The 12,237-nt window shown below is 34.5% G+C and overlaps 1 protein-coding gene across 13 annotated transcripts in view; it reads left to right on the top strand.

The window, feature by feature from the left end:
* alph (protein phosphatase alphabet) overlaps window positions 1-12,237 on the top strand; it is a 142,071-nt gene that overhangs the window by 9,084 nt on the left and 120,750 nt on the right. For 5 of the 13 annotated variants that reach the window (XM_069833229.1, XM_069833227.1, XM_069833226.1 and 2 more), the window contains exon 2: window positions 1,282-1,436. The exons of the other annotated variants lie outside the window; for them this stretch is intronic. The gene's annotated coding sequence lies outside the window, so the exon portion shown is untranslated. The remainder of the gene's footprint in view (window positions 1-1,281; window positions 1,437-12,237) is intronic. 13 annotated transcript variants of the gene reach the window in all.

The raw sequence follows: 12,237 nt of genomic DNA on the forward strand, positions 1-12,237 counted from the left end.
CCACAGTTTCATTCACGATTTTTGGAGTAAATGTTTACTACAATTGTCCCAAGCCTCAGTTACCCAGTAAATGACATCCTTTAATATTTTTTTCTTCAGTTTTCCTAAGATGGAACTGCCCTCTTCCTTCAATTAGAGTTCGTAGAAGCATTTTGCGATAATTTAATTTCATGTTTTGTAACACACCTTGATCCAAAGGTTGCAAGATCGAGGTCACATTTGGTGGCAAAAAGATTGCTTTTATGTCTTCATTCATTAGCTGCATATCCGAAGGATGAGATCGAGCATAGTCAATCAAAATGAAAGCTTGAGGAGACAGTCCATTTTCTCTATTGAACCTTGTGAGGGAACAAATTGTTTCTCAAACCAGTTCTTAAACAGAACACTGTTTATCCAAGCTTTTGTCTGATTTCTGTATTAAACAGGAAGTGAGTTCATGTTCATTTGGCCATTTTTATGATTTATACATGTATATACTTATGTTTTAGACCTCTAGCATTATATTTTAAGCTTTTCTACTAAACCAACGCCACCCCTTGTCTTAAAGTTTGTGTTATTGTGCATGTCACTTGAAAACTCGCTCAGTCCGCAGATTAGTGGATAAAAAAATTAGCCCAGCCCTTTCATAAAAATGAACTAAATGCGTTTTGGGATCACACCCTTAAGTTGTAGATTCTAAAAGCCCATTTTCTATGTATGTCATGTGTGGTATGTCCACATCCATACAGTTTGAGACAAGCATACATCTACATGTTTATTACATTTTACATTAAATTTCATGTACATGATTGTAATAAATGTAATAACATGACATTTACAATAAAACAATTTACAGATACTTAGAACATCTTAATTTGCTGAACAATTAAATGTGGATTCTACTACCCTAGTTCTTACTGTGAAAGAGTTGTTTCGCATTCAAGTGTAGTTGTGCTCAGTGTGTTGCTCCTATCTGAGGTTTGCAAAAGTTTGAAATGTGAGCTAGTACAGTGAGGTTATTTGGGGACGCTTGGCTTTTTGTCCTGAGTCGTCCCGGCTATCAGTGTGTTGGTTATGCGAGAAACATGTGCACATCTCTGGTGCGTTTAGACCTACAATCCTACTGTTACAATGCTTAAAAGTTACAGTACTTACCAAGCTCACAATCGTTGCTCAAAATTTCCTCCATTTATTGCAACACACATTTGACATCTTTTTATGAAATTTGCAGTCACTCTCGCAAGATTTTTGAGGGGTGTGTTCCAATCTTTCACCAATCTTGTCTAATTTCTCTTCCGACAGAATACAGCGTTCTCTTTTCGGTTTTTCATCATTTACCGAACCTGTCTGCATGAACTTCTTATAAAGTCTTCTTATTGTACTGGCAGCTGGAACAGATCTCACTGGAAACTTTTCCCGAAATTTGCGTCTTGTCACCGCACAAGATTTTCGTTTCCGTAAGTATGTATTGTATAGATAAGTACATTCACGCAATGAATAAGTCATTACTACAGCACTTTAAACTTAAACTTTTAAGGTTACAACTTTTACCGCTAATGTACTTCTCACAACACAACTAAAGCGAAACTGCAGTGTCATTCAATGCTTTCGCTCCGAAAATGCAGGCGCACTATTCCTGGTGATCATGCCATCTCTTGGCGGGGAACGGCTCCTGCAAAACCCAAGCGTCCCCAACTAACCTTACTGTAGATAGGAGTTGTTCATGTCAAAAACTATTTTTCTGTAAGAATTTTATTTTTCCGTATATCAATGACTAAGAAATGATAACTTGAATCTGTAAATTTCTGGGTTAATAAAAACAATGTTTTAAAATTAATTTTTCTCTAAATAGACAAACTTTTTATATATGATTTTGCTGTGCGAGATCTTATACTCGAGGACAAAATATTAGTTAAATGTTCAATTTTGTGAACATCATAATAATGTAGTTAAACTAAGTAATTTTTAAAGGTAAGAAGTATCACTTCTTAGCCATTGTTATGAAGTTGCAATTGTGCTCTAGGAAATTGTTTCTCACCACAAACAGTTTAAATGTGAGACAAGACAGTAGAACAATGTGGAATCTCTCGTGAAGAGACTAATTGCTGTCCACATTTTAAGAAATAATTCCTTCTACTTTCAGGTCAATGCTTATAAAAGAACATTGTTTTACAACTTCTGCCTGTGCAGTTTACCTTCATAGTAGTACTTATTACTTAACAAGTAATATAGTTAGAGTCTCGTTATAAGCACTAATATATTTTACTGTTTCAGCTTTAAAAGCTGATTTTCGTAAATAGCAAAATACTAGAAGAGATTACAACATACAAATAGCAGTGTATATGGATCTGTGTAAGGTTAATTGCGCAGTGTACACTTGAACTGAAGTGAGATACTGTACATACTTTATTGTTATACAAGTTACACAGTAATTAATATAATTGCCATGTTATGTAACTTTATGTTTCATGAACTGTATGCAACCACTTTATAACATGTACCTTTCTTTTCATAAATTCTTAAGTCTCCCATCATTTTAATATATTTATACCACAATGATAATGCCAGTTCGAAGAGAAAAAAAACTGTGGATGCTTTATCTATATATATTTCCACATTTTGTTCTAAATGATCATTATACACCATTTGATTTTCTTTTTCTGTTTATGCCTATACCAGGTGTTTCAGACCATCCGTATCAACATTTTTTCTCGAAAACTATATGATACTGGTTGTTCATAAAAAAAAAATTTATAATATGCATTCCACGAGTGACGTACATGACATCTGGTAGAATATAAGTTTAAATAAATATTGTCTTATTTACTTTAATTCTTTATTTCTATTTGGTGTTCACTTTTTAAGCATGAGGAAAATAAAACATGATGGTAGTTATAAACATTTACTTTCATTTTTATGTGTAATTTACAAATGTAATGATGTGATGGACATGACAGTGGTTGAGCCTCAGGTATGAGCAGTACAAGTATAGGTAATTATTTCTGCGAATTTTGGATAGTTATCAAACTATCTATAATTTATACATAGAGTTCAAGCACTGAAGATTACACTCACCTTAGTTTCATGTTGAATTATTTATAAATCTAAGTTTAAAAAATTGTAAGAACTATATGACGGATGTGACAGGTAATGTGACGGATGTGACACATCCAAAGAGTAGGCCTTGTTAAGATCATAATTGAATTTAACACATTTGACCTACTGTAAATTGAATGGTAATATGTATAGCTCAACTGATGAATTGTTTATGATTATAAATTGAATTAATCTACTTGATATTAATTGCACAAATTTGTATAGCTTAATGAAAGTATGCTACTTTGTATTGTATATATTTGTATAGTTTTGGCCGATGAATTATATATGCTTTAAATTGAATAGTAATCTATATAGCTCTACTGATAAATTGTTTGTGTTTGTAATTTGAAGTAGTTTGCATGATATGTATTATCAATTTCTGTATATCACAACTGGTTGAATTGTTTATGCCTTAAATTTAATTAACTTGTTTTGTATTACACATATAGCTCAACTTATGAATGATCGTTTGCGTTTGTAAATTTAATAATCTGATTGGCTATGTATTGTATACTTTTAGTAGAGCCATTGATGTAGCTCAGTCGGCAGACTCGCTGGGCTGCTGATTCGGAGCTGCGTTCGGGCTTGGGTTGGATCCCCCTTTGGTCTTTGGTTTCTTCTGAGGTTTTCCCCAGCCGTGGGACTGAAGCCGGATGGTCTATGGCGAGTCCTTGGCATCAACCCCTTTGATTTGATTACCCCCCTTTGATTTGATTATCTGGTTGGATTTTTCCGAGGTTTCCCCCACCAAAAGGCAAATGCCGGGTAATATTTTGGCGAATCCTCGGACCTCATCTCATCTCACTACATCTCGCGCCAAAAAAAAAAAAAACGTAAAAAATTGCACAAAATTGTAAAAATTGTAGAAAATTACTAAATTGTAAAACTATAAAAATTTGTAAAAATTGTAGTTGTAATATTGTAAAATGTTGACTTGTTCCACATCTTAAAGCTTCATTGCTCATGTAAGATCTGTGGAATAAAATAAATGAATGAATGAGAAAAATGACACTAAGTAAAAACTGTATTCTAACATAATATTCAAACTTCATTGAATTAAAATTATTGTTAAAGTAGTCAGTATACAGACAAATTAGTAATATAAAAAAGTAATTAAAAATACGAAGTTTTATTTAAAAGTCATTAAACTACAACAGGATGAGAAATAATTTTGAGCATTTCAGATTTGTTGTAGCATATGCTGTCCACAGACTGAGGCCATTTGGACACCAGTATCAACCATCACTGAAACTTTAAATTCATTTGCAGAAATGACCCTTACCACTTCACCAGGATACTTTTTTTTCCCTTCATGTCATAACAACCCACTATTCGTGCCTAACATCAACAGTCTCACACAGCTTTCCATTTAATTATATCCTTGTTCATTTGAAATGGCTTTCCAAATCATGAGACACATTCGAAAATGAACATCTTGGTATCTTAAATATTTTGGCTTGATGTCTTTTTTTCTATCATACACAATCATTTCTGATGCTCCTGTTTTTCCTCTCAACAAATTATGTGTGTTGTATGGTCACATGAAGTGGCTAGATTGTATCTTTGGTACATCTGACATGGTGGACCACCACTCAGAGAATATTTGTTGATTTTCCAATATTGATTCTTTATTGATAAAAATAACTGAAATTCATTTAATTTTTGTTCCTTTGCACAGTCAAATTAGGATGATACTGACACCAACATACTTGGACGAAGTTGATTAAAATAAGACTTTTCTTAATTACATTTCCCTGTTACACAATTCTTTATGGACTTAACGACTTAAGACATCTTGTTTGCCTACTGATTGAATACTGATGTTTCTCAGATAATTATTATTTGTTTTGTTTCTTCAGTGATCCTGGGCTTGCTGTATGTAGCGTCACATCCATCACAAATAAACATGTCACATCCGTCACATCGTTTTTCAGAATATAAACAATGTTAATTAAAATACGAAAAGCACCATTAGATAGCCTGTGTCAGTGATACCAATGAATTTGAAGTATTATTTCACTGTCTTCAAAATAATGCTCATAAACAAAACTAATGCATGATTTTTAGTGACGGACATGACAGCTGAGACAATCAACAAGAATCTAATTTAAAGTATGTAAGAAATGTGTACGTTATTTCAGATTTTTTAGAGATCTTATGAAGACACTGTTCTTTAATAATTAAGGACTCCAGTCAGGTGATTCCTTAGTAATGATGAAATAATCATGGGCAACGCAGCAATAAAAAATTTACTTGTGCAAACAAAGAGAAACTACATTAAGATGATGGCGAAAAATAGCAAAAATACAATCTAAAAAATATATTTTTGCTGTTTATGAAATTTTAATACTTTATTAAGTAACTGAAGTTGTTTATAGCAGTAATTTTCCAGTTTCAAAATTTTACCCACAGGCTCATTTACTCATGGAATGCATGATAACCAAAACTGTGTAAAGAATCTATTGGTGATAAGAAACTGGAAGTAAGGGTATTTGTGATCAACTTTGAAAATTCAAATGAGAACATAGGTCACTGAAGGCATCATTGGTAACTTCTTTTAAAAAGAAACAACTTTTATTGAAACTTTTTTTTTTTTAACTTTTATTGTTTATTCACAAAACAATAAAAATGGTATCTTCTGAGCAATGCTGTATGCTGTTTATGTACATTCTGTACTGGTAGTAGGACGTGATAATTGTAAATACAGCAGGTTTTGAAACCAAGTCACTTTCCACTGTCTTTTATTTTGCATAGTAACAGTAAATTTTGTTTATTCGGCCATGTCATGTCTTCTCCCTGTGGATTTGCTATTTGAAAAATGCCATTCACAAATGAAGCATTCGACATGTTGATATGTGGAGAATATCATCAGAATTGCAGAGAAGCAGCACAAGTTTATGCAGAGAGATATCCATTGCGCACCCATCATTCTACATTGTTTTTCAGCATCTTGCAAAGCGTGTGCATACAGTGTGGTGCAGCCGAAACACAACAAGAGTGAACGTATCAGACGACCTGTGAGGAATGAGAAAGAAGCTGCCTGTGTCCTCACTGTGGTGATAGTTAATCCTCATGACTCCACAAGAATGATTGCCCGTGACTCAGGATTGCACTATAGTACAGTGTTTAGAATTCTCAAAGACAAATTTCATCCATACCTTATTCATCTCCATCAGGAACTTGGGGGTCATGACTTCCAGACTTGTGTTGATTTCTGAAACACAGACCGTGATTTCGAGTTCAGAATTCTGTGGACTGATGCAGCTTTCAAAAGTAATGGTCAGATGAATCTCCACAAAGCCCATTACTGGTCTCTGGTTAATCCACACTGGCTATGTGAAGTGGATTACCAGCACATGTGCAGCCTCAACACATGGTGTGCCTTCTTGGACACTGAATCATAGGAACTTACTTTTTTGAAGAGAACTTGAATGGTAGAACGTATGCACGCTTCCTTCGAAATATTTTGCACCAGTTGCTTCATAATGTTCCCCTTGTGCATTGGTTAACGATGTGATTTCAGCAGGACGGCTGTCTGGTTCACTTTTCACGCAGGGCTTGACAAGTTGTTAACAAGTTATTTCCCCTACAGTGGATTGGACGAGGACGATCAATAACTTCGCCGGCCCGATCTCCTGACTTCGCTCAAAATTACTTCTTGTGAAGGAGAATTAAAGACAAGGTCTACTATGTGCGTCCAACAAATAAGGAAGACATGAAACAAAGAATTATAAAAACCTGTGGATCTCTCAGCTGTGCTGAAGTGTTCCATGCAATCACGGATGTTAGGAGATCAGAACATTGTATAGCACAGGATGGCGGACATTTTGAACAATTAGTATGTAGAGTGTACCTACTTAAACAATGTACAATATTTCTCAAAAGATACATATTTGTTGTTTTGTGAGTAAACAATAAATGTTAAAAAAATAAGTTTTAGTAAGAGTTGTTTCTTTTTAAAAGTAGTTTCCAATAGTACCTTCAATAATCTATGTTCTCATTTGAAATTTACTACAGGTACCACTACTTCCTGTTTGATATGGGAAATAGTAATATCACCAACCGATCTTTACATAGGTTTTTGTCATAGATATAAATAAATAAATATATATATATATATATATATATAGAGAGAGAGAGAGAGAGAGTGAGTCATAAATATGTTTGGAAAACGAGTGAGCATGCTCCTGAATAAAAAATAAGAATTCCTTATATGAAAATTTGACAGAAAATGCTTATTTATTGGAAAAAATAGTAATATTGACTTTTGTTTTCATAAGTATCTGAACATATTATTGTGTTGTTTTTGTTTTGATTTTGTACCAGTGTTTGTTTACAAACAACACAGTGACAAGACAGTAGTACATTGTTTTGATTGTACTCAGTGGTCCAGTGCCTTGGCCACCCAGATCACCCGTCCTCATCCATTAGATTTTTACCTTTGGAGTCACTTGAAGGCTGTTGTCTTTGCAACACCAGTAAATGATGCAGAGGAGCTATTGCAACATGTTGAAAATGCATGCCAATTGATCCATAATGACAACATGGTGTTTGAGCTAACTCGCCAGTCGTGTGTACGTCATGCTCAGGCATGTGTAAACAATGGAGGGAGAGACACTGAGCATCTTTTGTAAACGTTAAATGACAAGTTTCCACACATTGTCTTGTGTGTGACACAACAAAGAAAGAACAAAAACAAAGTATGACCATTTCTCCAATAAATAAGCATTTTCTGTCAAATTTTCATAAAAGGAATTGTTTTTATTTTTGATCCAGGAGCACGGTCACGTGTTTTCCAAACATACTTATGGCTCATCCTGTATATATTTATTACGAGTTCTAAATGAGGCAGTAGAGCAAGTGGACAACTTCAGATACTTGGGGTGTACTATAAGCAGTAACGTGAACTGCTGCCAAGAAGTCAGAAGGAGATTAGCAAAGGCAAAGGAAGCTTTTAATAGAAAAAGGAGCATCTTCTGCGGACCTCTGGAGAAAGAACTAAGGAAGAGACTAGTGAAGTGCTTTGTTTGGAGTTTGGCAGTGTATGGGGAAGAAACATGGACATTACGACCAAGTGAAGAGAAGCAACTAGAAGCATTTAAAATGTGGATATGGAGAAGGATGGAGTGTGTGAAATGGAGAGACAGGATAAGAAACGAACCTGTGTTGGAAAGAGTGGATGAAGAAAGAATGATGCTGAAACTGATCAGAAAGAGGAAAAGGAATTGACTGGGTCACTGGCTGAGAAGAAACTGCCTTCTGAAAGATGCACTGGAAGGAATGGTGAACGGGAGAAGAGTTCGAGGCTGAAGAAGATATCAGATGATAGATGACATTAAGATATATGGGTCATATGAAGAGACAAAGAGGAAGGCAGAAAATAGGAAAGACTGGAGAATGCTGGAATGCTGAGTTTGTAGTGAAAGACCTGCCCTTGGGCAGAACACTATGAATGCTATATTATATTGGCCATTTGCACATGTTAAAATATTAGAAAGACAAACATGCTAGGCTTTTTGGCTGTAAAGTTTATTTAAAGCCTAGACATAGACATAGTGTCAGACCATTTTATTAAAACAGAAATAAATATAGATGAGAAATTGTCATTTTCGATCCATCTTAGATGAATATTAAGTATTTTTTCGTCGGTTAGTGACTTTACGACAAAAAATTACTACACACATCAAAATTGTCTAAAGAACATAGTATTTTTCATTTAATTTTCAATGAAGAAACTACTACATGACATGCAAGTATTATTATGTATTATTTATGTATAGAAAAACATTCTACATGGCATGAAAGTGTGTAACAATGTTAAAAAAAACACATAACCTGTTCTCAGAATGAAAAGATCGAAGTTTTAAAATCACAATGGTTTGAAATCTTTACAATACTGCTGTTTTTCTCAACTTCACACAAAACTTTGTCATTAATAACGAGTAACACCACCTCTTGCATTCAGTACTGCTCGACGCCTTCTTGGCATTGAAGATATGAGATGAAAGATTTCATTTTGACCAATGTTCTCTCAGTGAATTTGGAGACTTGCGAATAGCTGATTGAGAGTTTCAATGCTTTCAGTGTTCTCTAGAACTCCTTTTTTGAAGGTTATCTCACAAATTCTCAATTGGATTAAGATCCGGGGACTGAGTAGGCCACCCTAGAACTTGACTATTGTGTCTTCCCAACCATTGTGTTGTTGTTCTGGCAACATGTGCAGTGGCATTGTTGTACATTAGAAGGAATTCAGGGCCAATTTCTTCAGCGATGGGAAAGACTACAGGCTGCAATATCTCTTGAATGCAACGATTTGCTCCTAGTGTTCCTTCAGCTAAAACGAGGTTAGTCTTCCTGTGTGCCATTATTCCTCTCCATATCATAATAGAACCTCCTATACATATTTTAGTCTTTCTGCTTGACCTTTTTCTGGAATATAGATGTAGACCAAAGCTTGATTCATAAGTAAAGAGAACCTGACCCCATTGATCATCTATCTAATCTTCATGTTGTTGACAACACAAAACACGAGGTTCTCGATTTCCACGTTGAATAGCTGGAAACCTCAATGGGCGATGGGCATTAAGACCTCTCTCGTGCAATCTGTTCCTAATGGTCTGGGTTGATACAACCACATTCCCAACATTCTGCAAAGCACTTCTTAACATGCTTGCAGTTGAAGTCCTTTCTCTCAAGGCTCTTAGACACAGAAATCTGTCTTGTGCGGCAGTTGTAACTCTCGGTTTACCAGGATGTTGTTCTTCTGGACTACCAAATCCATTATATCGACTCCACATTCTGGATATTACGCCTCTTCCAATATTCAGAGCCCTCGCTGTGTCAGCTTGTGTTCCACCATTTTCAGTTATGTCACTTGTTCTAAACATGTCATCGTGGCTTAAATGACTACATTGAGCATTCATTTCTACTATTTTTTAATGTTTTACACTGTTGAAATTACCTGAGAATTCTCAATTACAAATGAACTAATTACCCTATCTGACGCACTAAAATAAGAAATTCCAATGTGTAATAATGTAAATAAAACAAAACGCTGGTTGCTATAGTGTCTGGTGCATAGATAAATGAATAACTCACTTATGTGTGCCCAATGCTTAGTACTTATTTGGATTTGGAAATAATTTTATTAATAAAATCATCTGTTTCTTAGACAATTTTTATGTGTGTATTATTTATTTTTCAAAAGAGTACCAGGACAAACTGTTGTTGTTTTTGGAGAAGTAGATTATGAGGATGACTGGCAAAGTGGGATGTTTTATACAATTGGTAATAGTGCAGCATTATGTAAAATGTTAATAGAACACTTTAATTTTATTAATAGATTTTTATGATACAAGTGGGATAAGATCATTATTATTACCGTAATTATATACTTAGTGAAAGTTTGCATGATGAGTGTGTAGCACAACACAGTCTAGTATATACAGTCACGAAGCTTGAGTTGTTGAGGGTACTAGGAACAATAGACTGTGCCAGTACTATTTCGCATTGTCTGTAATGGGGCAATAGTTGCGATCCTAGTGGTTAGCAACTATCTTGGATGCATATTTCCTACATACTGAGCTTCGTGACTATATACTAGACTGTGATAACATTAACTTGGGCACGAAAAAGTTGCAATCTTCTCGTTCAGCAAGAATTAATTTCAGTAACTGTAAAGATTGTGTTATTAATATCTACAATAAGTAGATATGATGTTTACAATTTCTGAAATAATTAAAAATTCATTGTTTCTTGTTCACGTTAACACTTGTTTAAAACTTAAAACTTTCTTAGTTGAAACATTAAAAGAGTTATAATTTCAAAGAGGTTATGTACCTTATGACAGATGGGTCTCGTTTTGACACCAGTGTGGTGTCATCTTCAGTGTCTTTCAAATTAAAAATTCTAAAACAAATTAAACCCATCATCTGTTTGCTATACACTCTTGTTGTCTTCCCTCCAAAACAGCTGTTGTCAGGAATAAATGCTAGAATAAATACAGAGCTACGAACTTAATCATGTTTAGAACCAAAGATATGAGCCTTATCATCCTTCACTTAAAGCATGTAGAAAACAGTGAAGTTGGAGATTTAAAATTATTTTACCATTTCAGTTTTAAGTTTATTATTTCATATTACTGAATTAAAATGCATTTTTATTAAACTTTAAAAAATTGCACTTTGGCTCATTTTGTTGTGGAATGGCTGTTTACCCACAATGTAAAAAGCACGTTTGCTTAATATAGTATGATGTTATTTCAATTCAAGCATCTTAGGAAGAATTATTGCCTTTTTTTCGTCTGTTTTACCTCTTCTTTTAATACTGACTTATAATCCAGTGTGGTGTAGGGAAGGGTATATCTTTTGACTGACACTTAAAGCTCACATTGCAGCTTGCTTGGTCGTTTGGTCAGCATGGCAAAGGGCTACCACTGCGACATATAAGACAGCACATGACAAAGCACAAACCCAGTCCAGTGGATGTAAGATAAAACTCTTCCATTTTATATACCGGGAATCGAACCCTGAATCACTTGGATGGGAAATGCGTGTGCTCTCACAGGGCCATAAACTTCTTGTGGTGTAGTAAGACAGAAGGAAGCGTCAAGACCAGCAAGTAAACGGGATCAAGTGTCACTTCTCTAGATTATGGAGGCGTACAGAGCAACATCTCTCTTATTTTGAAAGCAGTATAACAGATCTTGCTGAGTAATCTACACATATTTACGATTAGTAATACACAATCAATTTTCACAATACACAGTGCTTAGTAATGGAACTAATCATTTTACATTATATTGAGGCGAACCTAGAGGCAGAAATTGTAATGACGCACTGTGACCCAGACCCCAGTCATGTTTTGTGAATATGCCAGCTTGTATATATTTCGTAAGCAGTGGTAGATACTATTGAACTGATGATTATGATGATGAATACTGAGTCAGGTAATTTAAACCAACTGACTCTAGTAGTGGTTATTGTAGTTGTTTTGTAAACCATATTAGGAAGTATGTCATTTATGGATATCTATTTTCCTTCTTAAGTAACAGAAATTTTGGTCACTTAAAACCACTTCATAATATAAATGTGTTAATTTATTAAATGAATAAATTGATTTATATCTGATTCTGATGTTACATTAATAAATACGTGTAAG

The sequence above is a fragment of the Periplaneta americana genome, chromosome 8 (assembly GCF_040183065.1).
Source record: "Periplaneta americana isolate PAMFEO1 chromosome 8, P.americana_PAMFEO1_priV1, whole genome shotgun sequence".
Classification (NCBI taxonomy): Eukaryota; Metazoa; Arthropoda; class Insecta; order Blattodea; family Blattidae; genus Periplaneta; species Periplaneta americana.